Consider the following 15,132-nt stretch of genomic DNA (forward strand, 5'->3'; position numbering starts at 1 on the left):
TCTGAAAAACGCGACTCCCCGAACGCCAGCCGAACAAGTCTCCACAGCCGAAGCGCTGTGTCTCTTTTCAGCTGGCGATAAACCTTTCCTCGATCCTTTGCGGACTTGTAAAACTGTTCATGATCAGAATAAAAAACGCTCACGCTAATACACAAGCACCCGTGTCTCGCCAAAGCTGACAAATAAACAGACGGACAAGCCGCACTGCACGTGTGAACAGGGGAATGAGCGAGCGAGCGGGGATAGGGCGCCTCCTGCGCTTAAAAGCTTACAGCACCTGGTATTCCCAGGCGGTCTCCCATCCAAGTACTAACCAGGCCCATCCCTGTTTAGCTTCCGAGATCAGACGAGATCAGGCGTGCTCAAGGGGGTGTGGCCGTAAGCGAGAGCAAGGCTCGCTGGCACCCTTCTTATAGAGAGGACAGCTCCGTCACCTCTTTTACGACGCTGCTTTTTTCTTGCTTCCTTCCAATGAGGACGGAGCTGCGGGAGAAAGGGCGCTATAGAGGATCGCTGTGGAGAGCTGCTGCTGTGCTTTGACATCTGAGCTCTGTGGAAAACGATCTCAATACAATTCTGAAAAACGCGACTCCCCGAACGCCAGCCGAACAAGTCTCCACAGCCGAAGCGCTGTGTCTCTTTTCAGCTGGCGATAAACCTTTCCTCGATCCTTTGCGGACTTGTAAAACTGTTCATGATCAGAATAAAAAACGCTCACGCTAATACACAAGCACCCGTGTCTCGCCAAAGCTGACAAATAAACAGACGGACAAGCCGCACTGCACGTGTGAACAGGGGAATGAGCGAGCGAGCGGGGATAGGGCGCCTCCTGCGCTTAAAAGCTTACAGCACCTGGTATTCCCAGGCGGTCTCCCATCCAAGTACTAACCAGGCCCATCCCTGTTTAGCTTCCGAGATCAGACGAGATCAGGCGTGCTCAAGGGGGTGTGGCCGTAAGCGAGAGCAAGGCTCGCTGGCACCCTTCTTATAGAGAGGACAGCTCCGTCACCTCTTTTACGACGCTGCTTTTTTCTTGCTTCCTTCCAATGAGGACGGAGCTGCGGGAGAAAGGGCGCTATAGAGGATCGCTGTGGAGAGCTGCTGCTGTGCTTTGACATCTGAGCTCTGTGGAAAACGATCTCAATACAATTCTGAAAAACGCGACTCCCCGAACGCCAGCCGAACAAGTCTCCACAGCCGAAGCGCTGTGTCTCTTTTCAGCTGGCGATAAACCTTTCCTCGATCCTTTGCGGACTTGTAAAACTGTTCATGATCAGAATAAAAAACGCTCACGCTAATACACAAGCACCCGTGTCTCGCCAAAGCTGACAAATAAACAGACGGACAAGCCGCACTGCACGTGTGAACAGGGGAATGAGCGAGCGAGCGGGGATAGGGCGCCTCCTGCGCTTAAAAGCTTACAGCACCTGGTATTCCCAGGCGGTCTCCCATCCAAGTACTAACCAGGCCCATCCCTGTTTAGCTTCCGAGATCAGACGAGATCAGGCGTGCTCAAGGGGGTGTGGCCGTAAGCGAGAGCAAGGCTCGCTGGCACCCTTCTTATAGAGAGGACAGCTCCGTCACCTCTTTTACGACGCTGCTTTTTTCTTGCTTCCTTCCAATGAGGACGGAGCTGCGGGAGAAAGGGCGCTATAGAGGATCGCTGTGGAGAGCTGCTGCTGTGCTTTGACATCTGAGCTCTGTGGAAAACGATCTCAATACAATTCTGAAAAACGCGACTCCCCGAACGCCAGCCGAACAAGTCTCCACAGCCGAAGCGCTGTGTCTCTTTTCAGCTGGCGATAAACCTTTCCTCGATCCTTTGCGGACTTGTAAAACTGTTCATGATCAGAATAAAAAACGCTCACGCTAATACACAAGCACCCGTGTCTCGCCAAAGCTGACAAATAAACAGACGGACAAGCCGCACTGCACGTGTGAACAGGGGAATGAGCGAGCGAGCGGGGATAGGGCGCCTCCTGCGCTTAAAAGCTTACAGCACCTGGTATTCCCAGGCGGTCTCCCATCCAAGTACTAACCAGGCCCATCCCTGTTTAGCTTCCGAGATCAGACGAGATCAGGCGTGCTCAAGGGGGTGTGGCCGTAAGCGAGAGCAAGGCTCGCTGGCACCCTTCTTATAGAGAGGACAGCTCCGTCACCTCTTTTACGACGCTGCTTTTTTCTTGCTTCCTTCCAATGAGGACGGAGCTGCGGGAGAAAGGGCGCTATAGAGGATCGCTGTGGAGAGCTGCTGCTGTGCTTTGACATCTGAGCTCTGTGGAAAACGATCTCAATACAATTCTGAAAAACGCGACTCCCCGAACGCCAGCCGAACAAGTCTCCACAGCCGAAGCGCTGTGTCTCTTTTCAGCTGGCGATAAACCTTTCCTCGATCCTTTGCGGACTTGTAAAACTGTTCATGATCAGAATAAAAAACGCTCACGCTAATACACAAGCACCCGTGTCTCGCCAAAGCTGACAAATAAACAGACGGACAAGCCGCACTGCACGTGTGAACAGGGGAATGAGCGAGCGAGCGGGGATAGGGCGCCTCCTGCGCTTAAAAGCTTACAGCACCTGGTATTCCCAGGCGGTCTCCCATCCAAATACTAACCAGGCCCATCCCTGTTTAGCTTCCGAGATCAGACGAGATCAGGCGTGCTCAAGGGGGTGTGGCCGTAAGCGAGAGCAAGGCTCGCTGGCACCCTTCTTATAGAGAGGACAGCTCCGTCACCTCTTTTACGACGCTGCTTTTTTCTTGCTTCCTTCCAATGAGGACGGAGCTGCGGGAGAAAGGGCGCTATAGAGGATCGCTGTGGAGAGCTGCTGCTGTGCTTTGACATCTGAGCTCTGTGGAAAACGATCTCAATACAATTCTGAAAAACGCGACTCCCCGAACGCCAGCCGAACAAGTCTCCACAGCCGAAGCGCTGTGTCTCTTTTCAGCTGGCGATAAACCTTTCCTCGATCCTTTGCGGACTTGTAAAACTGTTCATGATCAGAATAAAAAACGCTCACGCTAATACACAAGCACCCGTGTCTCGCCAAAGCTGACAAATAAACAGACGGACAAGCCGCACTGCACGTGTGAACAGGGGAATGAGCGAGCGAGCGGGGATAGGGCGCCTCCTGCGCTTAAAAGCTTACAGCACCTGGTATTCCCAGGCGGTCTCCCATCCAAGTACTAACCAGGCCCATCCCTGTTTAGCTTCCGAGATCAGACGAGATCAGGCGTGCTCAAGGGGGTGTGGCCGTAAGCGAGAGCAAGGCTCGCTGGCACCCTTCTTATAGAGAGGACAGCTCCGTCACCTCTTTTACGACGCTGCTTTTTTCTTGCTTCCTTCCAATGAGGACGGAGCTGCGGGAGAAAGGGCGCTATAGAGGATCGCTGTGGAGAGCTGCTGCTGTGCTTTGACATCTGAGCTCTGTGGAAAACGATCTCAATACAATTCTGAAAAACGCGACTCCCCGAACGCCAGCCGAACAAGTCTCCACAGCCGAAGCGCTGTGTCTCTTTTCAGCTGGCGATAAACCTTTCCTCGATCCTTTGCGGACTTGTAAAACTGTTCATGATCAGAATAAAAAACGCTCACGCTAATACACAAGCACCCGTGTCTCGCCAAAGCTGACAAATAAACAGACGGACAAGCCGCACTGCACGTGTGAACAGGGGAATGAGCGAGCGAGCGGGGATAGGGCGCCTCCTGCGCTTAAAAGCTTACAGCACCTGGTATTCCCAGGCGGTCTCCCATCCAAGTACTAACCAGGCCCATCCCTGTTTAGCTTCCGAGATCAGACGAGATCAGGCGTGCTCAAGGGGGTGTGGCCGTAAGCGAGAGCAAGGCTCGCTGGCACCCTTCTTATAGAGAGGACAGCTCCGTCACCTCTTTTACGACGCTGCTTTTTTCTTGCTTCCTTCCAATGAGGACGGAGCTGCGGGAGAAAGGGCGCTATAGAGGATCGCTGTGGAGAGCTGCTGCTGTGCTTTGACATCTGAGCTCTGTGGAAAACGATCTCAATACAATTCTGAAAAACGCGACTCCCCGAACGCCAGCCGAACAAGTCTCCACAGCCGAAGCGCTGTGTCTCTTTTCAGCTGGCGATAAACCTTTCCTCGATCCTTTGCGGACTTGTAAAACTGTTCATGATCAGAATAAAAAACGCTCACGCTAATACACAAGCACCCGTGTCTCGCCAAAGCTGACAAATAAACAGACGGACAAGCCGCACTGCACGTGTGAACAGGGGAATGAGCGAGCGAGCGGGGATAGGGCGCCTCCTGCGCTTAAAAGCTTACAGCACCTGGTATTCCCAGGCGGTCTCCCATCCAAGTACTAACCAGGCCCATCCCTGTTTAGCTTCCGAGATCAGACGAGATCAGGCGTGCTCAAGGGGGTGTGGCCGTAAGCGAGAGCAAGGCTCGCTGGCACCCTTCTTATAGAGAGGACAGCTCCGTCACCTCTTTTACGACGCTGCTTTTTTCTTGCTTCCTTCCAATGAGGACGGAGCTGCGGGAGAAAGGGCGCTATAGAGGATCGCTGTGGAGAGCTGCTGCTGTGCTTTGACATCTGAGCTCTGTGGAAAACGATCTCAATACAATTCTGAAAAACGCGACTCCCCGAACGCCAGCCGAACAAGTCTCCACAGCCGAAGCGCTGTGTCTCTTTTCAGCTGGCGATAAACCTTTCCTCGATCCTTTGCGGACTTGTAAAACTGTTCATGATCAGAATAAAAAACGCTCACGCTAATACACAAGCACCCGTGTCTCGCCAAAGCTGACAAATAAACAGACGGACAAGCCGCACTGCACGTGTGAACAGGGGAATGAGCGAGCGAGCGGGGATAGGGCGCCTCCTGCGCTTAAAAGCTTACAGCACCTGGTATTCCCAGGCGGTCTCCCATCCAAGTACTAACCAGGCCCATCCCTGTTTAGCTTCCGAGATCAGACGAGATCAGGCGTGCTCAAGGGGGTGTGGCCGTAAGCGAGAGCAAGGCTCGCTGGCACCCTTCTTATAGAGAGGACAGCTCCGTCACCTCTTTTACGACGCTGCTTTTTTCTTGCTTCCTTCCAATGAGGACGGAGCTGCGGGAGAAAGGGCGCTATAGAGGATCGCTGTGGAGAGCTGCTGCTGTGCTTTGACATCTGAGCTCTGTGGAAAACGATCTCAATACAATTCTGAAAAACGCGACTCCCCGAACGCCAGCCGAACAAGTCTCCACAGCCGAAGCGCTGTGTCTCTTTTCAGCTGGCGATAAACCTTTCCTCGATCCTTTGCGGACTTGTAAAACTGTTCATGATCAGAATAAAAAACGCTCACGCTAATACACAAGCACCCGTGTCTCGCCAAAGCTGACAAATAAACAGACGGACAAGCCGCACTGCACGTGTGAACAGGGGAATGAGCGAGCGAGCGGGGATAGGGCGCCTCCTGCGCTTAAAAGCTTACAGCACCTGGTATTCCCAGGCGGTCTCCCATCCAAGTACTAACCAGGCCCATCCCTGTTTAGCTTCCGAGATCAGACGAGATCAGGCGTGCTCAAGGGGGTGTGGCCGTAAGCGAGAGCAAGGCTCGCTGGCACCCTTCTTATAGAGAGGACAGCTCCGTCACCTCTTTTACGACGCTGCTTTTTTCTTGCTTCCTTCCAATGAGGACGGAGCTGCGGGAGAAAGGGCGCTATAGAGGATCGCTGTGGAGAGCTGCTGCTGTGCTTTGACATCTGAGCTCTGTGGAAAACGATCTCAATACAATTCTGAAAAACGCGACTCCCCGAACGCCAGCCGAACAAGTCTCCACAGCCGAAGCGCTGTGTCTCTTTTCAGCTGGCGATAAACCTTTCCTCGATCCTTTGCGGACTTGTAAAACTGTTCATGATCAGAATAAAAAACGCTCACGCTAATACACAAGCACCCGTGTCTCGCCAAAGCTGACAAATAAACAGACGGACAAGCCGCACTGCACGTGTGAACAGGGGAATGAGCGAGCGAGCGGGGATAGGGCGCCTCCTGAGCTTAAAAGCTTACAGCACCTGGTATTCCCAGGCGGTCTCCCATCCAAGTACTAACCAGGCCCATCCCTGTTTAGCTTCCGAGATCAGACGAGATCAGGCGTGCTCAAGGGGGTGTGGCCGTAAGCGAGAGCGAGGCTCGCTGGCACCCTTCTTATAGAGAGGACAGCTCCGTCACCTCTTTTACGACGCTGCTTTTTTCTTGCTTCCTTCCAATGAGGACGGAGCTGCGGGAGAAAGGGCGCTATAGAGGATCGCTGTGGAGAGCTGCTGCTGTGCTTTGACATCTGAGCTCTGTGGAAAACGATCTCAATACAATTCTGAAAAACGCGACTCCCCGAACGCCAGCCGAACAAGTCTCCACAGCCGAAGCGCTGTGTCTCTTTTCAGCTGGCGATAAACCTTTCCTCGATCCTTTGCGGACTTGTAAAACTGTTCATGATCAGAATAAAAAACGCTCACGCTAATACACAAGCACCCGTGTCTCGCCAAAGCTGACAAATAAACAGACGGACAAGCCGCACTGCACGTGTGAACAGGGGAATGAGCGAGCGAGCGGGGATAGGGCGCCTCCTGCGCTTAAAAGCTTACAGCACCTGGTATTCCCAGGCGGTCTCCCATCCAAGTACTAACCAGGCCCATCCCTGTTTAGCTTCCGAGATCAGACGAGATCAGGCGTGCTCAAGGGGGTGTGGCCGTAAGCGAGAGCAAGGCTCGCTGGCACCCTTCTTATAGAGAGGACAGCTCCGTCACCTCTTTTACGACGCTGCTTTTTTCTTGCTTCCTTCCAATGAGGACGGAGCTGCGGGAGAAAGGGCGCTATAGAGGATCGCTGTGGAGAGCTGCTGCTTTGCTTTGACATCTGAGCTCTGTGGAAAACGATCTCAATACAATTCTGAAAAACGCGACTCCCCGAACGCCAGCCGAACAAGTCTCCACAGCCGAAGCGCTGTGTCTCTTTTCAGCTGGCGATAAACCTTTCCTCGATCCTTTGCGGACTTGTAAAACTGTTCATGATCAGAATAAAAAACGCTCACGCTAATACACAAGCACCCGTGTCTCGCCAAAGCTGACAAATAAACAGACGGACAAGCCGCACTGCACGTGTGAACAGGGGAATGAGCGAGCGAGCGGGGATAGGGCGCCTCCTGCGCTTAAAAGCTTACAGCACCTGGTATTCCCAGGCGGTCTCCCATCCAAGTACTAACCAGGCCCATCCCTGTTTAGCTTCCGAGATCAGACGAGATCAGGCGTGCTCAAGGGGGTGTGGCCGTAAGCAAGAGCAAGGCTCGCTGGCACCCTTCTTATAGAGAGGACAGCTCCGTCACCTCTTTTACGACGCTGCTTTTTTTCCCTTGCGTTTTTCTCTTCTTCCCACGTTCTCTCTCTTCACTGCCTTCGTCCCCGCTCTATTTCACTTCAGCCTTTCACTCTTGCTTCCTTCCAATGAGGACGGAGCTGCGGGAGAAAGGGCGCTATAGAGGATCGCTGTGGAGAGCTGCTGCTGTGCTTTGACATCTGAGCTCTGTGGAAAACGATCTCAATACAATTCTGAAAAACGCGACTCCCCGAACGCCAGCCGAACAAGTCTCCACAGCCGAAGCGCTGTGTCTCTTTTCAGCTGGCGATAAACCTTTCCTCGATCCTTTGCGGACTTGTAAAACTGTTCATGATCAGAATAAAAAACGCTCACGCTAATACACAAGCACCCGTGTCTCGCCAAAGCTGACAAATAAACAGACGGACAAGCCGCACTGCACGTGTGAACAGGGGAATGAGCGAGCGAGCGGGGATAGGGCGCCTCCTGCGCTTAAAAGCTTACAGCACCTGGTATTCCCAGGCGGTCTCCCATCCAAGTACTAACCAGGCCCATCCCTGTTTAGCTTCCGAGATCAGACGAGATCAGGCGTGCTCAAGGGGGTGTGGCCGTAAGCGAGAGCAAGGCTCGCTGGCACCCTTCTTATAGAGAGGACAGCTCCGTCACCTCTTTTACGACGCTGCTTTTTTCTTGCTTCCTTCCAATGAGGACGGAGCTGCGGGAGAAAGGGCGCTATAGAGGATCGCTGTGGAGAGCTGCTGCTGTGCTTTGACATCTGAGCTCTGTGGAAAACGATCTCAATACAATTCTGAAAAACGCGACTCCCCGAACGCCAGCCGAACAAGTCTCCACAGCCGAAGCGCTGTGTCTCTTTTCAGCTGGCGATAAACCTTTCCTCGATCCTTTGCGGACTTGTAAAACTGTTCATGATCAGAATAAAAAACGCTCACGCTAATACACAAGCACCCGTGTCTCGCCAAAGCTGACAAATAAACAGACGGACAAGCCGCACTGCACGTGTGAACAGGGGAATGAGCGAGCGAGCGGGGATAGGGCGCCTCCTGCGCTTAAAAGCTTACAGCACCTGGTATTCCCAGGCGGTCTCCCATCCAAGTACTAACCAGGCCCATCCCTGTTTAGCTTCCGAGATCAGACGAGATCAGGCGTGCTCAAGGGGGTGTGGCCGTAAGCGAGAGCAAGGCTCGCTGGCACCCTTCTTATAGAGAGGACAGCTCCGTCACCTCTTTTACGACGCTGCTTTTTTCTTGCTTCCTTCCAATGAGGACGGAGCTGCGGGAGAAAGGGCGCTATAGAGGATCGCTGTGGAGAGCTGCTGCTGTGCTTTGACATCTGAGCTCTGTGGAAAACGATCTCAATACAATTCTGAAAAACGCGACTCCCCGAACGCCAGCCGAACAAGTCTCCACAGCCGAAGCGATGTGTCTCTTTTCAGCTGGCGATAAACCTTTCCTCGATCCTTTGCGGACTTGTAAAACTGTTCATGATCAGAATAAAAAACGCTCACGCTAATACACAAGCACCCGTGTCTCGCCAAAGCTGACAAATAAACAGACGGACAAGCCGCACTGCACGTGTGAACAGGGGAATGAGCGAGCGAGCGGGGATAGGGCGCCTCCTGCGCTTAAAAGCTTACAGCACCTGGTATTCCCAGGCGGTCTCCCATCCAAGTACTAACCAGGCCCATCCCTGTTTAGCTTCCGAGATCAGACGAGATCAGGCGTGCTCAAGGGGGTGTGGCCGTAAGCGAGAGCAAGGCTCGCTGGCACCCTTCTTATAGAGAGGACAGCTCCGTCACCTCTTTTACGACGCTGCTTTTTTTCCCTTGCGTTTTTCTCTTCTTCCCACGTTCTCTCTCTTCACTGCCTTCGTCCCCGCTCTATTTCACTTCAGCCTTTCACTCTTGCTTCCTTCCAATGAGGACGGAGCTGCGGGAGAAAGGGCGCTATAGAGGATCGCTGTGGAGAGCTGCTGCTGTGCTTTGACATCTGAGCTCTGTGGAAAACGATCTCAATACAATTCTGAAAAACGCGACTCCCCGAACGCCAGCCGAACAAGTCTCCACAGCCGAAGCGCTGTGTCTCTTTTCAGCTGGCGATAAACCTTTCCTCGATCCTTTGCGGACTTGTAAAACTGTTCATGATCAGAATAAAAAACGCTCACGCTAATACACAAGCACCCGTGTCTCGCCAAAGCTGACAAATAAACAGACGGACAAGCCGCACTGCACGTGTGAACAGGGGAATGAGCGAGCGAGCGGGGATAGGGCGCCTCCTGCGCTTAAAAGCTTACAGCACCTGGTATTCCCAGGCGGTCTCCCATCCAAGTACTAACCAGGCCCATCCCTGTTTAGCTTCCGAGATCAGACGAGATCAGGCGTGCTCAAGGGGGTGTGGCCGTAAGCGAGAGCAAGGCTCGCTGGCACCCTTCTTATAGAGAGGACAGCTCCGTCACCTCTTTTACGACGCTGCTTTTTTCTTGCTTCCTTCCAATGAGGACGGAGCTGCGGGAGAAAGGGCGCTATAGAGGATCGCTGTGGAGAGCTGCTGCTGTGCTTTGACATCTGAGCTCTGTGGAAAACGATCTCAATACAATTCTGAAAAACGCGACTCCCCGAACGCCAGCCGAACAAGTCTCCACAGCCGAAGCGCTGTGTCTCTTTTCAGCTGGCGATAAACCTTTCCTCGATCCTTTGCGGACTTGTAAAACTGTTCATGATCAGAATAAAAAACGCTCACGCTAATACACAAGCACCCGTGTCTCGCCAAAGCTGACAAATAAACAGACGGACAAGCCGCACTGCACGTGTGAACAGGGGAATGAGCGAGCGAGCGGGGATAGGGCGCCTCCTGCGCTTAAGAGCTTACAGCACCTGGTATTCCCAGGCGGTCTCCCATCCAAGTACTAACCAGGCCCATCCCTGTTTAGCTTCCGAGATCAGACGAGATCAGGCGTGCTCAAGGGGGTGTGGCCGTAAGCGAGAGCAAGGCTCGCTGGCACCCTTCTTATAGAGAGGACAGCTCCGTCACCTCTTTTACGACGCTGCTTTTTTCTTGCTTCCTTCCAATGAGGATGGAGCTGCGGGAGAAAGGGCGCTATAGAGGATCGCTGTGGAGAGCTGCTGCTGTGCTTTGACATCTGAGCTCTGTGGAAAACGATCTCAATACAATTCTGAAAAACGCGACTCCCCGAACGCCAGCCGAACAAGTCTCCACAGCCGAAGCGCTGTGTCTCTTTTCAGCTGGCGATAAACCTTTCCTCGATCCTTTGCGGACTTGTAAAACTGTTCATGATCAGAATAAAAAACGCTCACGCTAATACACAAGCACCCGTGTCTCGCCAAAGCTGACAAATAAACAGACGGACAAGCCGCACTGCACGTGTGAACAGGGGAATGAGCGAGCGAGCGGGGATAGGGCGCCTCCTGCGCTTAAAAGCTTACAGCACCTGGTATTCCCAGGCGGTCTCCCATCCAAGTACTAACCAGGCCCATCCCTGTTTAGCTTCCGAGATCAGACGAGATCAGGTGTGCTCAAGGGGGTGTGGCCGTAAGCGAGAGCAAGGCTCGCTGGCACCCTTCTTATAGAGAGGACAGCTCCGTCACCTCTTTTACGACGCTGCTTTTTTCTTGCTTCCTTCCAATGAGGACGGAGCTGCGGGAGAAAGGGCGCTATAGAGGATCGCTGTGGAGAGCTGCTGCTGTGCTTTGACATCTGAGCTCTGTGGAAAACGATCTCAATACAATTCTGAAAAACGCGACTCCCCGAACGCCAGCCGAACAAGTCTCCACAGCCGAAGCGCTGTGTCTCTTTTCAGCTGGCGATAAACCTTTCCTCGATCCTTTGCGGACTTGTAAAACTGTTCATGATCAGAATAAAAAACGCTCACGCTAATACACAAGCACCCGTGTCTCGCCAAAGCTGACAAATAAACAGACGGACAAGCCGCACTGCACGTGTGAACAGGGGAATGAGCGAGCGAGCGGGGATAGGGCGCCTCCTGCGCTTAAAAGCTTACAGCACCTGGTATTCCCAGGCGGTCTCCCATCCAAGTACTAACCAGGCCCATCCCTGTTTAGCTTCCGAGATCAGACGAGATCAGGCGTGCTCAAGGGGGTGTGGCCGTAAGCGAGAGCAAGGCTCGCTGGCACCCTTCTTATAGAGAGGACAGCTCCGTCACCTCTTTTACGACGCTGCTTTTTTCTTGCTTCCTTCCAATGAGGACGGAGCTGCGGGAGAAAGGGCGCTATAGAGGATCGCTGTGGAGAGCTGCTGCTGTGCTTTGACATCTGAGCTCTGTGGAAAACGATCTCAATACAATTCTGAAAAACGCGACTCCCCGAACGCCAGCCGAACAAGTCTCCACAGCCGAAGCGCTGTGTCTCTTTTCAGCTGGCGATAAACCTTTCCTCGATCCTTTGCGGACTTGTAAAACTGTTCATGATCAGAATAAAAAACGCTCACGCTAATACACAAGCACCCGTGTCTCGCCAAAGCTGACAAATAAACAGACGGACAAGCCGCACTGCACGTGTGAACAGGGGAATGAGCGAGCGAGCGGGGATAGGGCGCCTCCTGCGCTTAAAAGCTTACAGCACCTGGTATTCCCAGGCGGTCTCCCATCCAAGTACTAACCAGGCCCATCCCTGTTTAGCTTCCGAGATCAGACGAGATCAGGCGTGCTCAAGGGGGTGTGGCCGTAAGCGAGAGCAAGGCTCGCTGGCACCCTTCTTATAGAGAGGACAGCTCCGTCACCTCTTTTACGACGCTGCTTTTTTCTTGCTTCCTTCCAATGAGGACGGAGCTGCGGGAGAAAGGGCGCTATAGAGGATCGCTGTGGAGAGCTGCTGCTGTGCTTTGACATCTGAGCTCTGTGGAAAACGATCTCAATACAATTCTGAAAAACGCGACTCCCCGAACGCCAGCCGAACAAGTCTCCACAGCCGAAGCGCTGTGTCTCTTTTCAGCTGGCGATAAACCTTTCCTCGATCCTTTGCGGACTTGTAAAACTGTTCATGATCAGAATAAAAAACGCTCACGCTAATACACAAGCACCCGTGTCTCGCCAAAGCTGACAAATAAACAGACGGACAAGCCGCACTGCACGTGTGAACAGGGGAATGAGCGAGCGAGCGGGGATAGGGCGCCTCCTGCGCTTAAAAGCTTACAGCACCTGGTATTCCCAGGCGGTCTCCCATCCAAGTACTAACCAGGCCCATCCCTGTTTAGCTTCCGAGATCAGACGAGATCAGGCGTGCTCAAGGGGGTGTGGCCGTAAGCGAGAGCAAGGCTCGCTGGCACCCTTCTTATAGAGAGGACAGCTCCGTCACCTCTTTTACGACGCTGCTTTTTTCTTGCTTCCTTCCAATGAGGACGGAGCTGCGGGAGAAAGGGCGCTATAGAGGATCGCTGTGGAGAGCTGCTGCTGTGCTTTGACATCTGAGCTCTGTGGAAAACGATCTCAATACAATTCTGAAAAACGCGACTCCCCGAACGCCAGCCGAACAAGTCTCCACAGCCGAAGCGCTGTCTCTTTTCAGCTGGCGATAAACCTTTCCTCGATCCTTTGCGGACTTGTAAAACTGTTCATGATCAGAATAAAAAACGCTCACGCTAATACACAAGCACCCGTGTCTCGCCAAAGCTGACAAATAAACAGACGGACAAGCCGCACTGCACGTGTGAACAGGGGAATGAGCGAGCGAGCGGGGATAGGGCGCCTCCTGCGCTTAAAAGCTTACAGCACCTGGTATTCCCAGGCGGTCTCCCATCCAAGTACTAACCAGGCCCATCCCTGTTTAGCTTCCGAGATCAGACGAGATCAGGCGTGCTCAAGGGGGTGTGGCCGTAAGCGAGAGCAAGGCTCGCTGGCACCCTTCTTATAGAGAGGACAGCTCCGTCACCTCTTTTACGACGCTGCTTTTTTCTTGCTTCCTTCCAATGAGGACGGAGCTGCGGGAGAAAGGGCGCTATAGAGGATCGCTGTGGAGAGCTGCTGCTGTGCTTTGACATCTGAGCTCTGTGGAAAACGATCTCAATACAATTCTGAAAAACGCGACTCCCCGAACGCCAGCCGAACAAGTCTCCACAGCCGAAGCGCTGTGTCTCTTTTCAGCTGGCGATAAACCTTTCCTCGATCCTTTGCGGACTTGTAAAACTGTTCATGATCAGAATAAAAAACGCTCACGCTAATACACAAGCACCCGTGTCTCGCCAAAGCTGACAAATAAACAGACGGACAAGCCGCACTGCACGTGTGAACAGGGGAATGAGCGAGCGAGCGGGGATAGGGCGCCTCCTGCGCTTAAAAGCTTACAGCACCTGGTATTCCCAGGCGGTCTCCCATCCAAGTACTAACCAGGCCCATCCCTGTTTAGCTTCCGAGATCAGACGAGATCAGGCGTGCTCAAGGGGGTGTGGCCGTAAGCGAGAGCAAGGCTCGCTGGCACCCTTCTTATAGAGAGGACAGCTCCGTCACCTCTTTTACGACGCTGCTTTTTTCTTGCTTCCTTCCAATGAGGACGGAGCTGCGGGAGAAAGGGCGCTATAGAGGATCGCTGTGGAGAGCTGCTGCTGTGCTTTGACATCTGAGCTCTGTGGAAAACGATCTCAATACAATTCTGAAAAACGCGACTCCCCGAACGCCAGCCGAACAAGTCTCCACAGCCGAAGCGCTGTGTCTCTTTTCAGCTGGCGATAAACCTTTCCTCGATCCTTTGCGGACTTGTAAAACTGTTCATGATCAGAATAAAAAACGCTCACGCTAATACACAAGCACCCGTGTCTCGCCAAAGCTGACAAATAAACAGACGGACAAGCCGCACTGCACGTGTGAACAGGGGAATGAGCGAGCGAGCGGGGATAGGGCGCCTCCTGCGCTTAAAAGCTTACAGCACCTGGTATTCCCAGGCGGTCTCCCATCCAAGTACTAACCAGGCCCATCCCTGTTTAGCTTCCGAGATCAGACGAGATCAGGCGTGCTCAAGGGGGTGTGGCCGTAAGCGAGAGCAAGGCTCGCTGGCACCCTTCTTATAGAGAGGACAGCTCCGTCACCTCTTTTACGACGCTGCTTTTTTCTTGCTTCCTTCCAATGAGGACGGAGCTGCGGGAGAAAGGGCGCTATAGAGGATCGCTGTGGAGAGCTGCTGCTGTGCTTTGACATCTGAGCTCTGTGGAAAACGATCTCAATACAATTCTGAAAAATGCGACTCCCCGAACGCCAGCCGAACAAGTCTCCACAGCCGAAGCGCTGTGTCTCTTTTCAGCTGGCGATAAACCTTTCCTCGATCCTTTGCGGACTTGTAAAACTGTTCATGATCAGAATAAAAAACGCTCACGCTAATACACAAGCACCCGTGTCTCGCCAAAGCTGACAAATAAACAGACGGACAAGCCGCACTGCACGTGTGAACAGGGGAATGAGCGAGCGAGCGGGGATAGGGCGCCTCCTGCGCTTAAAAGCTTACAGCACCTGGTATTCCCAGGCGGTCTCCCATCCAAGTACTAACCAGGCCCATCCCTGTTTAGCTTCCGAGATCAGACGAGATCAGGCGTGCTCAAGGGGGTGTGGCCGTAAGCGAGAGCAAGGCTCGCTGGCACCCTTCTTATAGAGAGGACAGCTCCGTCACCTCTTTTACGACGCTGCTTTTTTCTTGCTTCCTTCCAATGAGGACGGAGCTGCGGGAGAAAGGGCGCTATAGAGGATCGCTGTGGAGAGCTGCTGCTGTGCTTTGACATCTGAGCTCTGTGGAAAACGATCTCAATACAATTCTGAAAAACGCGACTCCCCGA

General features: G+C 53.1%; 25 non-coding genes and 1 pseudogene across 25 annotated transcripts; all 26 read right to left on the reverse strand.

Annotated features, from left to right (window-relative positions):
• Nucleotides 1–265: 265 nt before the first annotated feature.
• Nucleotides 266–384, reverse strand: LOC148827334 (5S ribosomal RNA). The gene has a single exon (XR_016092469.1). It is a non-coding gene; the product is annotated as a 5S ribosomal RNA (ribosomal RNA).
• A 456-nt stretch (nt 385–840) lies between these two features.
• LOC148827335 (5S ribosomal RNA) lies at nt 841–959 on the reverse strand. Its single transcript, XR_016092470.1, has one exon. It is a non-coding gene; the product is annotated as a 5S ribosomal RNA (ribosomal RNA).
• A 456-nt stretch (nt 960–1,415) lies between these two features.
• LOC148827336 (5S ribosomal RNA) lies at nt 1,416–1,534 on the reverse strand. The gene has a single exon (XR_016092471.1). It is a non-coding gene; the product is annotated as a 5S ribosomal RNA (ribosomal RNA).
• A 456-nt stretch (nt 1,535–1,990) lies between these two features.
• LOC148827337 (5S ribosomal RNA) lies at nt 1,991–2,109 on the reverse strand. The gene has a single exon (XR_016092472.1). It is a non-coding gene; the product is annotated as a 5S ribosomal RNA (ribosomal RNA).
• A 456-nt stretch (nt 2,110–2,565) lies between these two features.
• LOC148827338 (5S ribosomal RNA) lies at nt 2,566–2,684 on the reverse strand (annotated as a pseudogene).
• Nucleotides 2,685–3,140: 456 nt separating this feature from the next.
• LOC148827339 (5S ribosomal RNA) lies at nt 3,141–3,259 on the reverse strand. The gene has a single exon (XR_016092473.1). It is a non-coding gene; the product is annotated as a 5S ribosomal RNA (ribosomal RNA).
• Nucleotides 3,260–3,715: 456 nt separating this feature from the next.
• LOC148827340 (5S ribosomal RNA) lies at nt 3,716–3,834 on the reverse strand. The gene has a single exon (XR_016092475.1). It is a non-coding gene; the product is annotated as a 5S ribosomal RNA (ribosomal RNA).
• Nucleotides 3,835–4,290: 456 nt separating this feature from the next.
• Nucleotides 4,291–4,409, reverse strand: LOC148827341 (5S ribosomal RNA). Its single transcript, XR_016092476.1, has one exon. It is a non-coding gene; the product is annotated as a 5S ribosomal RNA (ribosomal RNA).
• A 456-nt stretch (nt 4,410–4,865) lies between these two features.
• LOC148827342 (5S ribosomal RNA) lies at nt 4,866–4,984 on the reverse strand. Its single transcript, XR_016092477.1, has one exon. It is a non-coding gene; the product is annotated as a 5S ribosomal RNA (ribosomal RNA).
• Nucleotides 4,985–5,440: 456 nt separating this feature from the next.
• On the reverse strand, nt 5,441–5,559 carry LOC148827343 (5S ribosomal RNA). The gene has a single exon (XR_016092478.1). It is a non-coding gene; the product is annotated as a 5S ribosomal RNA (ribosomal RNA).
• Nucleotides 5,560–6,015: 456 nt separating this feature from the next.
• On the reverse strand, nt 6,016–6,134 carry LOC148827344 (5S ribosomal RNA). Its single transcript, XR_016092480.1, has one exon. It is a non-coding gene; the product is annotated as a 5S ribosomal RNA (ribosomal RNA).
• A 456-nt stretch (nt 6,135–6,590) lies between these two features.
• Nucleotides 6,591–6,709, reverse strand: LOC148827345 (5S ribosomal RNA). The gene has a single exon (XR_016092481.1). It is a non-coding gene; the product is annotated as a 5S ribosomal RNA (ribosomal RNA).
• Nucleotides 6,710–7,165: 456 nt separating this feature from the next.
• LOC148827346 (5S ribosomal RNA) lies at nt 7,166–7,284 on the reverse strand. The gene has a single exon (XR_016092482.1). It is a non-coding gene; the product is annotated as a 5S ribosomal RNA (ribosomal RNA).
• Nucleotides 7,285–7,821: 537 nt separating this feature from the next.
• On the reverse strand, nt 7,822–7,940 carry LOC148827347 (5S ribosomal RNA). Its single transcript, XR_016092483.1, has one exon. It is a non-coding gene; the product is annotated as a 5S ribosomal RNA (ribosomal RNA).
• A 456-nt stretch (nt 7,941–8,396) lies between these two features.
• LOC148827348 (5S ribosomal RNA) lies at nt 8,397–8,515 on the reverse strand. Its single transcript, XR_016092484.1, has one exon. It is a non-coding gene; the product is annotated as a 5S ribosomal RNA (ribosomal RNA).
• Nucleotides 8,516–8,971: 456 nt separating this feature from the next.
• LOC148827349 (5S ribosomal RNA) lies at nt 8,972–9,090 on the reverse strand. Its single transcript, XR_016092486.1, has one exon. It is a non-coding gene; the product is annotated as a 5S ribosomal RNA (ribosomal RNA).
• Nucleotides 9,091–9,627: 537 nt separating this feature from the next.
• Nucleotides 9,628–9,746, reverse strand: LOC148827350 (5S ribosomal RNA). Its single transcript, XR_016092487.1, has one exon. It is a non-coding gene; the product is annotated as a 5S ribosomal RNA (ribosomal RNA).
• A 456-nt stretch (nt 9,747–10,202) lies between these two features.
• On the reverse strand, nt 10,203–10,321 carry LOC148827351 (5S ribosomal RNA). Its single transcript, XR_016092488.1, has one exon. It is a non-coding gene; the product is annotated as a 5S ribosomal RNA (ribosomal RNA).
• A 456-nt stretch (nt 10,322–10,777) lies between these two features.
• LOC148827352 (5S ribosomal RNA) lies at nt 10,778–10,896 on the reverse strand. The gene has a single exon (XR_016093101.1). It is a non-coding gene; the product is annotated as a 5S ribosomal RNA (ribosomal RNA).
• A 456-nt stretch (nt 10,897–11,352) lies between these two features.
• On the reverse strand, nt 11,353–11,471 carry LOC148827353 (5S ribosomal RNA). The gene has a single exon (XR_016092489.1). It is a non-coding gene; the product is annotated as a 5S ribosomal RNA (ribosomal RNA).
• A 456-nt stretch (nt 11,472–11,927) lies between these two features.
• On the reverse strand, nt 11,928–12,046 carry LOC148827354 (5S ribosomal RNA). Its single transcript, XR_016092490.1, has one exon. It is a non-coding gene; the product is annotated as a 5S ribosomal RNA (ribosomal RNA).
• A 456-nt stretch (nt 12,047–12,502) lies between these two features.
• Nucleotides 12,503–12,621, reverse strand: LOC148827355 (5S ribosomal RNA). The gene has a single exon (XR_016092492.1). It is a non-coding gene; the product is annotated as a 5S ribosomal RNA (ribosomal RNA).
• Nucleotides 12,622–13,075: 454 nt separating this feature from the next.
• LOC148827356 (5S ribosomal RNA) lies at nt 13,076–13,194 on the reverse strand. Its single transcript, XR_016092493.1, has one exon. It is a non-coding gene; the product is annotated as a 5S ribosomal RNA (ribosomal RNA).
• A 456-nt stretch (nt 13,195–13,650) lies between these two features.
• LOC148827357 (5S ribosomal RNA) lies at nt 13,651–13,769 on the reverse strand. The gene has a single exon (XR_016092494.1). It is a non-coding gene; the product is annotated as a 5S ribosomal RNA (ribosomal RNA).
• A 456-nt stretch (nt 13,770–14,225) lies between these two features.
• Nucleotides 14,226–14,344, reverse strand: LOC148827358 (5S ribosomal RNA). The gene has a single exon (XR_016092495.1). It is a non-coding gene; the product is annotated as a 5S ribosomal RNA (ribosomal RNA).
• A 456-nt stretch (nt 14,345–14,800) lies between these two features.
• Nucleotides 14,801–14,919, reverse strand: LOC148827359 (5S ribosomal RNA). Its single transcript, XR_016092497.1, has one exon. It is a non-coding gene; the product is annotated as a 5S ribosomal RNA (ribosomal RNA).
• Nucleotides 14,920–15,132: the final 213 nt, after the last annotated feature.

The sequence above is a fragment of the Atractosteus spatula genome, chromosome 10, assembly GCF_055471065.1.
Source record: "Atractosteus spatula isolate fAtrSpa1 chromosome 10, fAtrSpa1.hap1, whole genome shotgun sequence".
Lineage (NCBI taxonomy): Eukaryota > Metazoa > Chordata > Actinopteri > Semionotiformes > Lepisosteidae > Atractosteus > Atractosteus spatula.